Source organism: Panthera uncia (assembly GCF_023721935.1).
Source record: "Panthera uncia isolate 11264 chromosome A1 unlocalized genomic scaffold, Puncia_PCG_1.0 HiC_scaffold_16, whole genome shotgun sequence".
In the NCBI taxonomy this organism is placed as follows: Eukaryota; Metazoa; Chordata; class Mammalia; order Carnivora; family Felidae; genus Panthera; species Panthera uncia.
This window is the reverse complement of record NW_026057576.1, coordinates 61,533,671-61,546,344: the sequence shown is the minus strand read 5'-3', so window position 1 is coordinate 61,546,344 and position 12,674 is coordinate 61,533,671. Positions and strand designations below refer to the sequence as shown.

Sequence of the window (12,674 nt, the reverse complement as noted above, 5' to 3'; positions counted from 1 at the left end):
TCTTTCCTCCAGCTGCCATGTTAGATTAAAGTAATGATTGACATGAGTTTGCATACTATTTGGGAATTTAATATTTGTTATATTGGATTTCTTCTGTTGCTAAAACCTACAGCTTGGAAACACACATTTTGTTTTCCTGCAACTGGATGGTGCACATATACTAGAATTAAAGAATTACAGCTAGTAGGTCCCCAGCTTGCATCCTTAAGCAATCCTTATAAATACTACCTTTCTTATTAGCATGGCCTTCTGTTCTCAGTTTCAATAGGGCACACTCAGGAATTTAAACCATAGTGCTTCCTCATTTAAATAGATAATCTGCCACTCAAACACTGTGTAGACCTTAAAGTCTGATGTTAGAAATGGAGCTAAGAGTTCCAAATATTTTAAATAACAGACTATAGTGGCACCTGAGTGGCTCAGTCAGTTAAGAGTCTGATCAGGTCATGATTTCACAGTTTGTGAGTTTGAGCCCCACATCGGGCTCCATGCCCACAGCTCAGAGCCTGGAGCCTGCTTCAGATTCTGTGTCTCCCTCTCTCTCTGTTCCTCCCCTGCTTGTACTCTGTCTCTCTCTCTCTCTGTCTCTCTCAGAAATAAATAAGCATTAAATAACAGACTATAACTTTGTGCAGTGCTTTTGTTGGTCATTTAAAACAACAGAAAGATTTGGTACTCGTGATTTTCCTCAATGGTGGTTACAAATAGTCTTAAGACAGATACCATATGTTTTCACTCTTACGTGGATCCTGAGAAACTTAACAGAAGACCATGGGGGAGGGGGAGGAAAAAGAAGAGAGGGAGAGAGGGAAACCACAAGAGACTTAAAAACTGAGAATAAACTGAGGGTTGATTGGGGTGGGAGGGAGTGGGGGTGGGTGATGGTCATTGAGGAGGGCACCTGTTGGGATGAGCACTGAGTGTTGTATGTAAACCAATTTGACAATAAATTTCATATTAAAAAAATAGTCTTCTCTTCCTTTACTATATTTGAGCAGCAAATTTCATTCCACACATCCTTTGCTTGCTGCCAGAACCCTAATACTGTGAAGGTAGAAAGCTTCTCTAGTACAGTGTTTGTAAATGTCAAGTAGCCAACAGATATTTGGAAGTCTAGGCATATTCACCTTTCTAACATTTGCTTAAAGCCATCTGGAATTAACGTTCTCCTCTTTCTACTCCTCTTACCCAAACAACAACAACAACAACAACAAAAACCTTATACAGATGTGACACAAAACATATTACATAAAGCTTTTATTCAGCCCTCTTCCAATGAGGCAGGAATTACACATGCATGTATAAAATAAAAGGGGGGGGGAATATTTTTATACTAATCTGTATATTTGATGTCAAGTTACCCTTTGATGTATCTGCAATTTTCTTTTTTTTTTTTTAATTTTTTAACATTTATTTATTATGAGAGACAGAGAGAGACAGAGCATGAGCCGGGCAGACAGAAGAGGAGACACAGAATCTGAAGCAGGCTCCAGGCTCTGAGCTGTCAGCACAGAGCCCAACATGGGGCTTGAACTCACAAACGATGAGATCATGACCCGAGCTGAAGTTGGACGCTTAACCAACTGAACCACCCAGGCGCCCCTGCATTTGCAATTTTCTAGTGAAACAAATGCTGTTTATTTTGGATTAGGAGGAAGCTCGTGCATTGTCCACCAGGATTCACTTGCTGCTAAAGAAGCACTATCCTGAAGCCAATCACATGCCCCTCAAACCAAGTCTGCTTGCTTTTATTTTATTTTCCCAGCCTGATTACTCAACATCTGTGAATAAGAGTAATTTGAAAGATGAAACTAAAAATGACATAGAGTTGGCCCACCCTCTCTCCTAAGAGTACCTAATTCTCCTCTGAGGCCTTAGGACTGAACTAGGGAAATGGAAAATGAAGAGCTGGCCCCATTAACTCTGGAAAACTCTACTCTGGACAAGCTGCTTGTGCATGGTGCAAGGAAGCCAACGGATGCCTGAGTAACACTTTGTAGGGAGTTTTGGCTCCTCTGGGCTCCATTTTTTCTTTGTTTCTTTGGTTTTGTCTTTCCAGGTTTGTTCTATCAAAACCTAATACTGGGTTGCCTAGGTGGCTCAGTTGGCTGAACGTCCAACTCTTGATTTTGGCTCAGGTCATGATCTCAGGAGCGTAGGATCGTGCCCCAGGCCGGGCTCTGCCCTAAGCATAAAGCCTGATTAAGACTCATTCTCTCTCCCTCTGTCCCTTTCCTTCTGCTCATGTCCCTTCTCTCTCTTTAAAATAAAATTAAATTAAATTAAATTAAATTAAATTAAATTAAATTAAATAAATAAATAAATATAAATAAGAAACCTAATGTAACAAAATCGGAGTTAATCTTCAACATCCTTTCTATTTTCCCCATTTTCACTACTCCAACATTCAGCCATACCTGCACCCCAATCCACCATCTAACATTCATTTAGTAAACATTCAAGGTGATTTGTATCAAACCACTTTAAAGGAGCTGATTGGAGATACAGCAATTAGCATAGTATATGGTTAGATTAGCATATGGCCGCCCTTATCCTCTAACATCACAGAGTAATGTTTCCTATTTTCAAGTCCTTGAAAATATTCTGTCCTTTCAAGGTCCAAAACTTTACAAGTTTACCTAGCCATCTTTTCCCTTAAGCTTCTGCCTCCCTTTTTCAATTCATATCTGTTCTACAAAAATTATCCCCCAAAAGAAAAATTAATCTTCCACGAAGACTGGGGTTTTTTTTTTTACATTATCTGCTAGTTACTTAAAGTTCAGACTCTTCAACCCATACTTACAATCTTGTCTTTTCAACTCTTTCATATTCAGTTACTGTTATACAAAATGATTATATAGCTACAGTCTTGCAAAATATTCACTATAAATGATAGTGTGAATATGCAAAATGCCAAGCACCTTAAAAAGTAACTAGCTTACACTAGTCCCTTCAAAAAGCAATTAATAACATGTGTGCTCCAAACAAGTATTTCTAAACACATGTGTCTCAGTAACCAAACTTAGCTGGAAACATAAAAGAGATTAAAGATCTGGTCAACGGACCCAACGTACAATTTTGAAAATGTAAGTTTAATTTGTTCCTGATAAATGACTTCTCAAAAATAACCCATTAATGGGGCACCTGGGTGGCTCAGTCAGTTAAGTGTCCGACTTCAGCTCAGGTCTGACCCTGCAGTCCGAGAGTTCGAGCCCCACGTCAGGCTCTGTACTGACAGCTCAGAGCCTGGAGCCTGCTTCAGATTCTGTGTCTCCCTCTCTCTGCTCCTCCTCTGCTCATGCTCTGTCTCTCTCTCTCTCTCAAAAATAAATAAAGATTTAAAAAAAATTTAAATAACCCATTAATAAAGGACATTGTCAGAAAAGTAAAACTTATTTTGGGCCTTTTAGTAAGTAACATATCTGTTTGATTTAAACCTAGGAGATACTGAATGATATGAAGAAATTAGGTTGTAGCTAAATATCCATGAATATTAGGGTTATTCTCTATTGGTTTGGAGTGCTCTTTTACACACCAATATTCAGCTTTAGGAATTTAGGGACTCATTAACTTTGTTAAACATGGAATTTAGCTTTTTTTTTTTTTTTTTAAAAAAAAGAGCTAATTATTTCTTTACTATTTTTATATCCAAGTACACTCTTCTTATTACTCACAAAGGACAAATCTTTACCAATCCCCAATCCCTGCAGTCAGGGAAATAATTTCATTTAAACATCCCCTGAAAGCAATTATTTATGGACTCCACAGAAACTGGGGTAAACTTTTTGTGGTCCCATTTATTTTGTGGAAATTATAGATTGGTTATAAAAGAATATGAACTCATAACTATTTGGTTAAAACATTAACAGAAAAATAGAGCAAAAGTAAAGCAATGATCCCACCGCATAACAGAAATACCTTGTTATAATTTAACTGACATTTCAGGTGTTCTCAAAAAGTGTTATTTTGATATTTAACAACATCACTGATTGGAGAGGCTCTACATTCCCCGTATTATCAAAATTTTATGAACCAAAAATATTAACATAATTTGTTTTATTGAGAATTTCTTTGTTCTCAGATGTTCTCTGAACAGAACGGTTTAAATCCATGATAAACATTGTAACATATTTGAAGAAACCCCTCTCTGGGTAACTTCCCTAGCTGACACTGTGTTCTATCTTCCAGCAATGTACAACACTTATTTTGCCATAATTTCTGTGGCATAGTTGTCTCTGAGGTCTCCTTTAAAATCTCCAAGCTTCTCACATTTCAAGTTTCTCTAGAGCAATGTTTCTCAACCGTGGCTGGCAGTCCTGATGTCCAGCTGCGTCTCAGACCAATTTCATAAAAAATTTCAAGGGTGGAACCCTGACATCGGTAATTTTTAAAACTCCCAGGTGGTTCCAATGTGCAGTCATGGTTGAAACACACGATTTAGAGTGAGAAATGACCTCCGGCTATTCCACGACTTTTCTATTAATAGCTTAACATATTACAAGTGGCAAAATGGCATCAGTGAACATTTATGGTTGTAAAATAGAGCTGTTTTGTTCCAGTTCTGCTGAAGTATTTTTGTAAAACCTCTATGTCTGTGTCCCTGTAATTTGAAGTTTGAGCCATCAAATTCTGATAAAGAATCTTTGCTAAATTTAGAGCAGAGTTAAAGCATGATTTTCCTGATTTAAAAATGGCAGCTTTCAGTAAAATTTGGCCATTTAATTATGTACCTAAAAAATCAATTTTGAACAAAAGTATCACTCTCAAATGATTAAAATTTTAATAAGTTTCAGGTAAATAATAAGCTGTAGATACCATTTATTTAGATCAATTTGTTAATGCATAGAATTCCTAGGAGCATCACTCTCATTAATAACTTATTTACATGAATTCTTATGTATTAAACTCACTGTGCTAACATTTTCGTTATCTGAAACACCTTAATGTTATATCATTAACATTTTTAGCTTTCTAGTCAAGAAAAACTCTTTTAATTGCTCATTCTAATAGCTCAAAAGAAAATCATGTTTTTTTGTTTTGTTTTGTTTTTGGTTTCCATAAATATGAAATTTATTGTCAAACTGGTTTCCATACAACGCCCAGTACTCTTCCCAAAAGGTGGCCTCCTCAATACCCATCACACTCGTGTTTTTTGTTTTGAACCCACCTTTAAATTTCAGCTCCAAGCTCTTCTAACTTATTTATTTTAAATTTGCTGCAGAGTTAATTTTCAAAACTCTGGATTTATTTCTCAACAATGTTACTCTCAGATCTAAACATGTTAGGAATAATAAGACACCCTTCATTCATCAATAATAAGGAAATCTTTTCTTAGAAGGTTTCACTCTAAATTGTATCCTTACCGCAGCCCTTTCATTAGGCAAGTTTCAAGTTTATTTGATTTGGACAACCATTTTATCAATTTCCTTAATGAGACCTAGCAAACTTTGACATTTGAAATAAAAAGGAAAAGAAAACGTCAATATGGAAATTTAAGTTACTATGGAATAAAATTTATGAGAAGGTTATTATTAACACTGATATAGGGGCTCCTGTGTGGCTCGGCTGGTTAAGCCTCTGACTTCAGCTCAGTCACGATCTCACAGCTGGAGATTTGAGCCCCCATCAGGCTCTCTACTGTCAGCACAGAGCTTGTTTCAGATCTTCTGTCCCCTCTCTTTCTGGCCTTCCCCCCACCACTCCTGTGTGTGTGAGCTCTCTCTCTCAAAAATAAAATAAACATTAAAAAAAAACAATGATGTAAACCCAACTGTTTGGGGGATTATAGTGATTCTGATGATATTGAACAAGTTCCATGACATTTACCCATGAACCAACTGAGAAAATATATTTCAACAAAGAGCCTTTGGTCCCAGGTTGCTGGGACCTGAATTACCATGCAAATTTGGTGTCTTCTTTTTAAGTAAACCTCATTTTCCATGCCAGTTCATAAAGTGGTAACAGGGAGGCAGGGCAAAAATATCAATCTGATAGGCAGTCTTTCCAAATCTGCTTCCCCAAGTAGAAGTGATTCACTCTCTGGCTATTTCTCCTTCCTGTAAATATTTATATTAAAGAGGCTCTATATCACTTAATGGCAAACCCATTCGTCTGGGTAATAATTTGATCTGATTCATAACTGTATCTCTAGCAACTAGGGGTTCACACTTGGTATTCAATAAATGTTTGCTGAATGAATGATGAAGGATGTGGAGTACACAGATTTAGCATTTGTTGTAAAGCATCAAATTGCATGTCTAAGATCTGTGCATTTTACTGTACTTCACAACAAAGAACAAAATAAATGTTTTCATTCCCCTTGGAACATGCTTTGAGAATCAGATGACAAACCATTATGGAATGGGAGAGTTACTCCTTCACAAGTAGGTTAATAGGCATTTTAATAATCCACATTGTTCTCTGGACTAGAGTTTACTATTTTACAAAATCAAACTCATCCACAAATTTGCCACCAATATGGATATTCAAATAATGTGCAAACACACATGTCAAATTCAAGGAAGATGTCTTAAATACTAACAATTTCATTGAAATAAAATTGATCTTTTGTGTAGTAATTATTTTGTGGGATTAGGCATATTTGGTTGTTACTCCACTAAAACATGTCAACATCCCTTTATAGTCAGACTTTGCATAAAAGATACACTCTGATTTACTTTTATAAATGTTTGAAAATTTTTACAGTTATGTATAAGTAACCAAAAACTGGGTATGGACTAAACTAATGCAAATGGGCTGCAACATTGTTTAATAATCTAGTACCCTAAACAGGTCCTAAAAGATATATAAGTACATTACTTACAAGTAAAAATCTACAATTTTATCATCAGTTATCTAGACAACAGTTATAATTAGCTAAAAAAAAAATGCCCTATAGAATGGTCAGAGTATATAAACCCCAATCAATAAATAAAAAAAATATATATACATAACTGTTCCTTTCCTAATCATCTTATCCTTGTTTCTTTGATGTCATTACTTGATCTTTAAGAGGTAAGAAAGCATATAAAGTGAAAAAAACTAAAACATGAAGACAGAAGCATGGTTTCACGATATTAAAACTTGAAAACATGTTAAGAAATAATGATAAATAAATTCTTGCTGTTCTTAGCAACATGGAATAGAGGCTAGGAATAAAAAAAGACCTTGTAGTCTACAGTATTGTTTGTTTGCTTGTTTGTTTAGAAAGAAGTTTTCTCCTTAATGAAACAGAATGCAACGTATCACATAAATAAATTAAAAGAAGTAAAAGTGGGTGAATGTCCATAGTCTTACCTGCTGGCTCAGTTTTCACTTTTAGTAATGGATCCTGAGGGATAGCTGTAGAAAACTGAGACCAGAAAAAAATGAAATTCTCACTGACACAACAAAAATGTCCCATTCCTCAAGAAGATGGGAATCTTCTTTGGTCGCGGAGTTAGTTTATAGCACAGTAAATTGAATGGCTTTGCTTAAATTGAATGTTTTTATCTAATTATATAGAAGAATATAATTTCTATATTACATTAAAACTATGATCCATTACAGGAGTGATTATTAACTTTTAAAACTAATTTCATGAACTGATTTTATTTCCTTAAAATGGAAATCATACCACTTTGCATTGCACTTTGAATTTTTTTCCAGTGAGCTTATGAAATTGTTGCATATGCAAATATGCCATACCTGTTAGCATTTCTTATATACTTTGCAAATGAAGTGTCTAAAGCAAATTCTATACTCAATTTCTGGTTTTGTTGTAAACCAATACTACTTAATAGCTTAGTACACCTGACGTGACTTGGCATTTTCAAAACTGATTTATTGCACACTCTGAAAAACTTGTTAGTTCTAACCTGGAGAATGCAATAGGTTCTTCTGCCATGATAATTATTATGCAGCTGATAGACCTGTTATGTCTTCCCTCAGTTTATGTAATTGTGATTTATCAGCCATTTCCAAGAGAAATCACGTCTCCAAAGCAATAGGTTCTGCCTTTCCTATTGACTAAAGTGCTCTGCGTTATCTGAAGAGTAGCCCTGTTACCGAGAGAGACCTATACAAACCCATCCTATTTCAAGCCCTGGCGTATGTCCTGGGGAGAAACTGATATGCCTTGTATTCTTTGCAGTAGGTCTGGTCAATGCCTTACGATTCAAATACAACTAACCTAGAGTTTGCAGTTTGCTTCTACTGCTTATGAATAGCTGCAATCAATAGGTTACACATGATTGACTTCCTAAATACTTTTAAAAGCTGCCAAATAATTAAGTAGGGTTGGTGACAATTTAAGGTATATGGAGGTAATGACTTTTCTTATTTCTTTAATAATTTCCATTCTCAAATTGTAACTCTTTGTTTTAAAATTGACAATGGCAACTTGACAAGCATTGTTTGTAATTATGCTTTTTTTTTAATCCAAAGTTCAGTGACTTCTGTCACAACAAAATTATAAAAAGCTGCCATTCTAGATGGCTCCTTCATAGCCATATGAGAAAGTTATTTGCATGTATGCATTTCTTTTTCTGTATTATAAAGTAACAAAAAGAGCTTTGAGAATTCTGTATCCTTTCTTTTATTGATGAGAACCCAAATTAAGTTATGGTTAAAGAGGTTTTAGAAAAATATCGTGTTAGTTTTTTCTCTGAGTTTTCTCTTAAGTGGCAAAAAGTAAAGCAATGGAGAATCAGGTTAAAGAAAACTATCATTCTCTATACTCCATGTGAGAATAAAGAAATGAAATAATTTTAGGATAACTAAAATTATTTTAATAGTTACTTCAAATTTTAAAGATAGAATAAATTGGATTCAGCACAAAGAGCATCTACTATTACTACAATAACTACCTTTGAATCCATAATTCATGTATTTACATTTACATAAAATCTATCAGTTCTTTCTTGTTTTACCATTGCAGGCATCTTTGATTCTTATAAGGGGGCGGTATATGATAGACTTGAGGAATATGAATTAGACCTGGAAAATCATATGAAAATTATTTTCTTCTATCAGTCAGTCTATTGACCTACAATCTATTGATCTGTCTATTCACTCTAGACCTATATCAAATATATTTATAATATAAAAATAATGAAATCCAAAAAAATAATGAAATCCAAGGTGAATACAAAGAAATCCTATCTGTAAAGTGGGCAACTTATATCAACTTTACTTAAATAAATCTTTATATCTCTAGCAAAAGTGAGTCTAACAGCTAAGATAATATATTTCACATATGCTTCAGTAGTAAACAAATTTATAGTTAAAAAGATGCTCATCTAAATATACTTATAATGATGAAAATACGAAAATACCTTAACAATCCATCATGGCTATGTAAATGATGGTACACCTTTATAAATGAAAACTACACAGTCATTATAAAAGATATTAAACACTAACGTGGAAAAATCTCAACGCTATACTATTGTGTGAATAAAGAAAGTTAGAAGCAAAAACATATGTAGCATATATCCTTTTATATAAAATAATATTAGAGCATATGCATTCAGAGAGAGATGTCTATACATATGTCTTTAGCTTATAAACATCTGTCGCCTTTGGGCAGCTTGATTTGTACTGATATCTATGTTCTTCTTTTTATCCAGAGTGGTAATAGCATTGATGATCTTTCTGCAATGACTGTGAATCTTCTTATGTACCCTCCAGATGTACCTCCTTATTGAGACTATTTTTTGGTCTTCTCATCTGAGGCATTTTAAGTTGATATAACTATGAACATATTCTTAGAAGTTATAGCCAAATAATAAGTAATCCTTGCATGGTTGCTCCTTAAATCTGAATACTAAGGAGTAGAATGCAGTTCAGTAAAAAACACATAAAACAAAGGTCAAGTGTTCTTACATAAAATACTAGATTTTAGGAGAAGGGAATAAAAAAAAAGGTTCATGATGAACAAAAAAGAAGAGAGGCAAGGTAATTAGAAAAACATGATACAGCACAAGAAATTGCAATGTTATCAGAGTCAAGGGTTTTCTAATAGGGATAACAGAAGACCTCAACATTTGTTTCCATCCCTGCAGTGAAGAGAGAATAAAAACCTAAAAACTCAAGCTCAAGTAACCCTACGGCATTTTGGTGATAATGACATTTCTGTGTAGATTCATCAATTGTAACAACTGTGATATCTGGTGTTACATGTTGAGTGTAGCGGAGGTTGTGCATGTTGGGGGACAGAGGGTGTATGAAAACTTTCTGCACGTCCTGTTCAATTTTTCTGTGAACCTAAAACAGCTCTAAATGATAAAGTTTATAGATAAAAAATTAAAGATCCTATGCTAACTGCTGAAAGCAATGTGGTCAATGTCTTCTGGCCATCCCAAAGGACCTTAACCAAGATTCAATTGTCACGTGGAGGGAGTGGTCCAAGGGGGTAATGGAAACCATGAATCTCTTGATGCCTAGACATAAAATCCCTTGGCATCACTTCTATTCCATTCAATTTGAAAAAGCCAGTCACAGAGCCAACTTAGGTTCAAAGAAAGAGGCAATGGCCTGTCCACCTCAGTAGGAAGAATGGGAAAAAATTGGTGGTCAATTTTAATCAATCTTGGGAAGAGATCTCAAGAGGGCACTTGGCAAAAGCATCAATTTATATTAGGTAATTGAGGTTAATCAGGTTAATCAGGTTAATTAGGAACTGTGTTATTAGATGTGACCTAGTATTATACCTCCTTGTCTGAGTTGGAGAGGGTATGAACTCAAGAACATTGTCATCATTTTAGAAAAGTAAAGTAGCTAAATTGCTACATTTTATGTCTTAAAAACTACATAAACTATGGTAATAGAATAAAGAAACAAGCAAATTAAAATTAGCAACTCAAAATTCATGCATCATTCAAATTTAATTTGCATGGCATGGAATCATGAGCTTTTTTTAATTAAAAATATTGTTATAGAGTTACATAAAAATATATTGGAGGAAAATTAATCCTTATTATATTTGGTGCAGGATATTTCTTTCTAAAATTACAGATAAAGTTTTGTGCCTCAAATGATAAAAATAAAAAAGAGAACACTACTGTGGTAAAGAGAATAAAGCTTCCGTCTCTCTACAGATTTCCATACTCCAATCCTCAAAACTGGTGAGTATGTTACCTTATGTGATAAAAGGGAGTGTGCAGACGTGATTACATTAAAAATTCTGAAATGAGGGGAATCTGGGTGGCTCAGTCAGTTGGACATCCAACTCTTGATTTCGGCTCAGGTCATGATCTCAGGGTTCATGAGATGAAGCCCCTCATTGAGATTCTCTCTCTCTCTTCCCCCCCCCTCTCTGTCCCTCCCCTCCTCATGCTCCCTCTTTCTCTCTCTCTCAAAATAAATAATAAACTTAAAAGAAAAGAATTTTGAAATGAGAAGATTAATCTGGATTATCTGGTGAGCTCATTGTAATCCCATGGGTCTTTATAAGTGTGGGGAAAAAAAGTAGAGTCAGAGGAGTTGTGATGATAGAATACAGGCAGTCTCTAGAAGCTGGAAAAATCTGGAACAGAATCTTCCTTAGAGACTGCATAAGGAACATAACCTTTAATGTTAGCCTCAGAAGACCTAGTGCAGATTTCTGGTCTCTGGAACTGTAATGGTACATTAAACCACTACATCTGCAGTAATTTGTTACAGTGGCAATCAAAAGCTAGTAAATTATCAAAATTTAAAAATGTAAGTTATAATTATTTCCCTAAAATGACAGCTCACAACCAATGAATCATTAGAGAAATTTTAAAACTAATTTGTATGGTAAATTAGTTAACTACATTGATGTTATCCAATGGAGTCATCTAGGATTTAGAAACCACGGTTTTTAAGTAATAAAGGTGGTTGAAAGCATGTAAAATATGATTTGAAAAACATGTGTCAAAAATATATAATTCTCTTCTGGGGCATGTTATTCAATCAACTTTAATATTTTAGAAACACACAGAGACATTCAATGATAAGTTAAATATAACCTATGTATAAATACACTTATGTATAAATTAATCTATATATAAATAAATATAAATAAAATAATATTTTATTCTAACCTGTACACTAAGATATGGAAGATTTTTTTAACATTTATTTATTTATTTATTTATTTATTTAGAGATCAAGACAGTGCAAACTAGGGAGGGGCAGAGAGAAAGGGAGAAAAAGAATCTCAATCAGGCTCTGTACTGTTCAGTGCAGAGCCCGATGCGGGGTTCCATCCCACAAACTGAGATCATGACATGAGCCAAAATCAATAGTCAGACGCTTAACTGACTGAGCCACCCACATGCCCAAAGAGATGGAAGAAATTTTTAATTTGTGAGTTCAGGGTTCTCTCTCCATGTGATAGTTGGCAATTTCTAGTTTATCACGGTGAGGCGGGATGTGTGTGCATGCATACTCCCTCTATTCTCCTAAATAACTTAACTGGTATGCACAAGAGAACCTGGGGAAGGATTGAGGAGAAAAACAAGCATTTCTTTGTAGATCTATAGAATTAATTTACCATTGAAAGAAAAAAATGTGTGTGCTCACTTCCAAAGCACTACACTAAATTTGAAAAGATACAAGGAAAGAAGATCAGCATGGCCCCAGTGCAAGAATGACACACAAATTCAGGAGGCATTCCATATTGAGAAGAGAAGAGAAGAGAAGAGAAGAGAAGAGAAGAGAAGAGAAGA

At 34.8% G+C, this 12,674-nt stretch overlaps 1 protein-coding gene and 1 non-coding gene across 2 annotated transcripts in view; one reads left to right on the top strand and one right to left on the bottom strand.

Moving 5' to 3' along the window:
• GPC5 (glypican 5) overlaps nucleotides 1-12,674 on the bottom strand; it is a 682,725-nt gene that overhangs the window by 79,633 nt on the left and 590,418 nt on the right. The window lies entirely within an intron of this gene.
• On the top strand, nucleotides 12,522-12,630 carry LOC125934258 (U6 spliceosomal RNA). Its single transcript, XR_007461293.1, has one exon. It is a non-coding gene; the product is annotated as a U6 spliceosomal RNA (small nuclear RNA).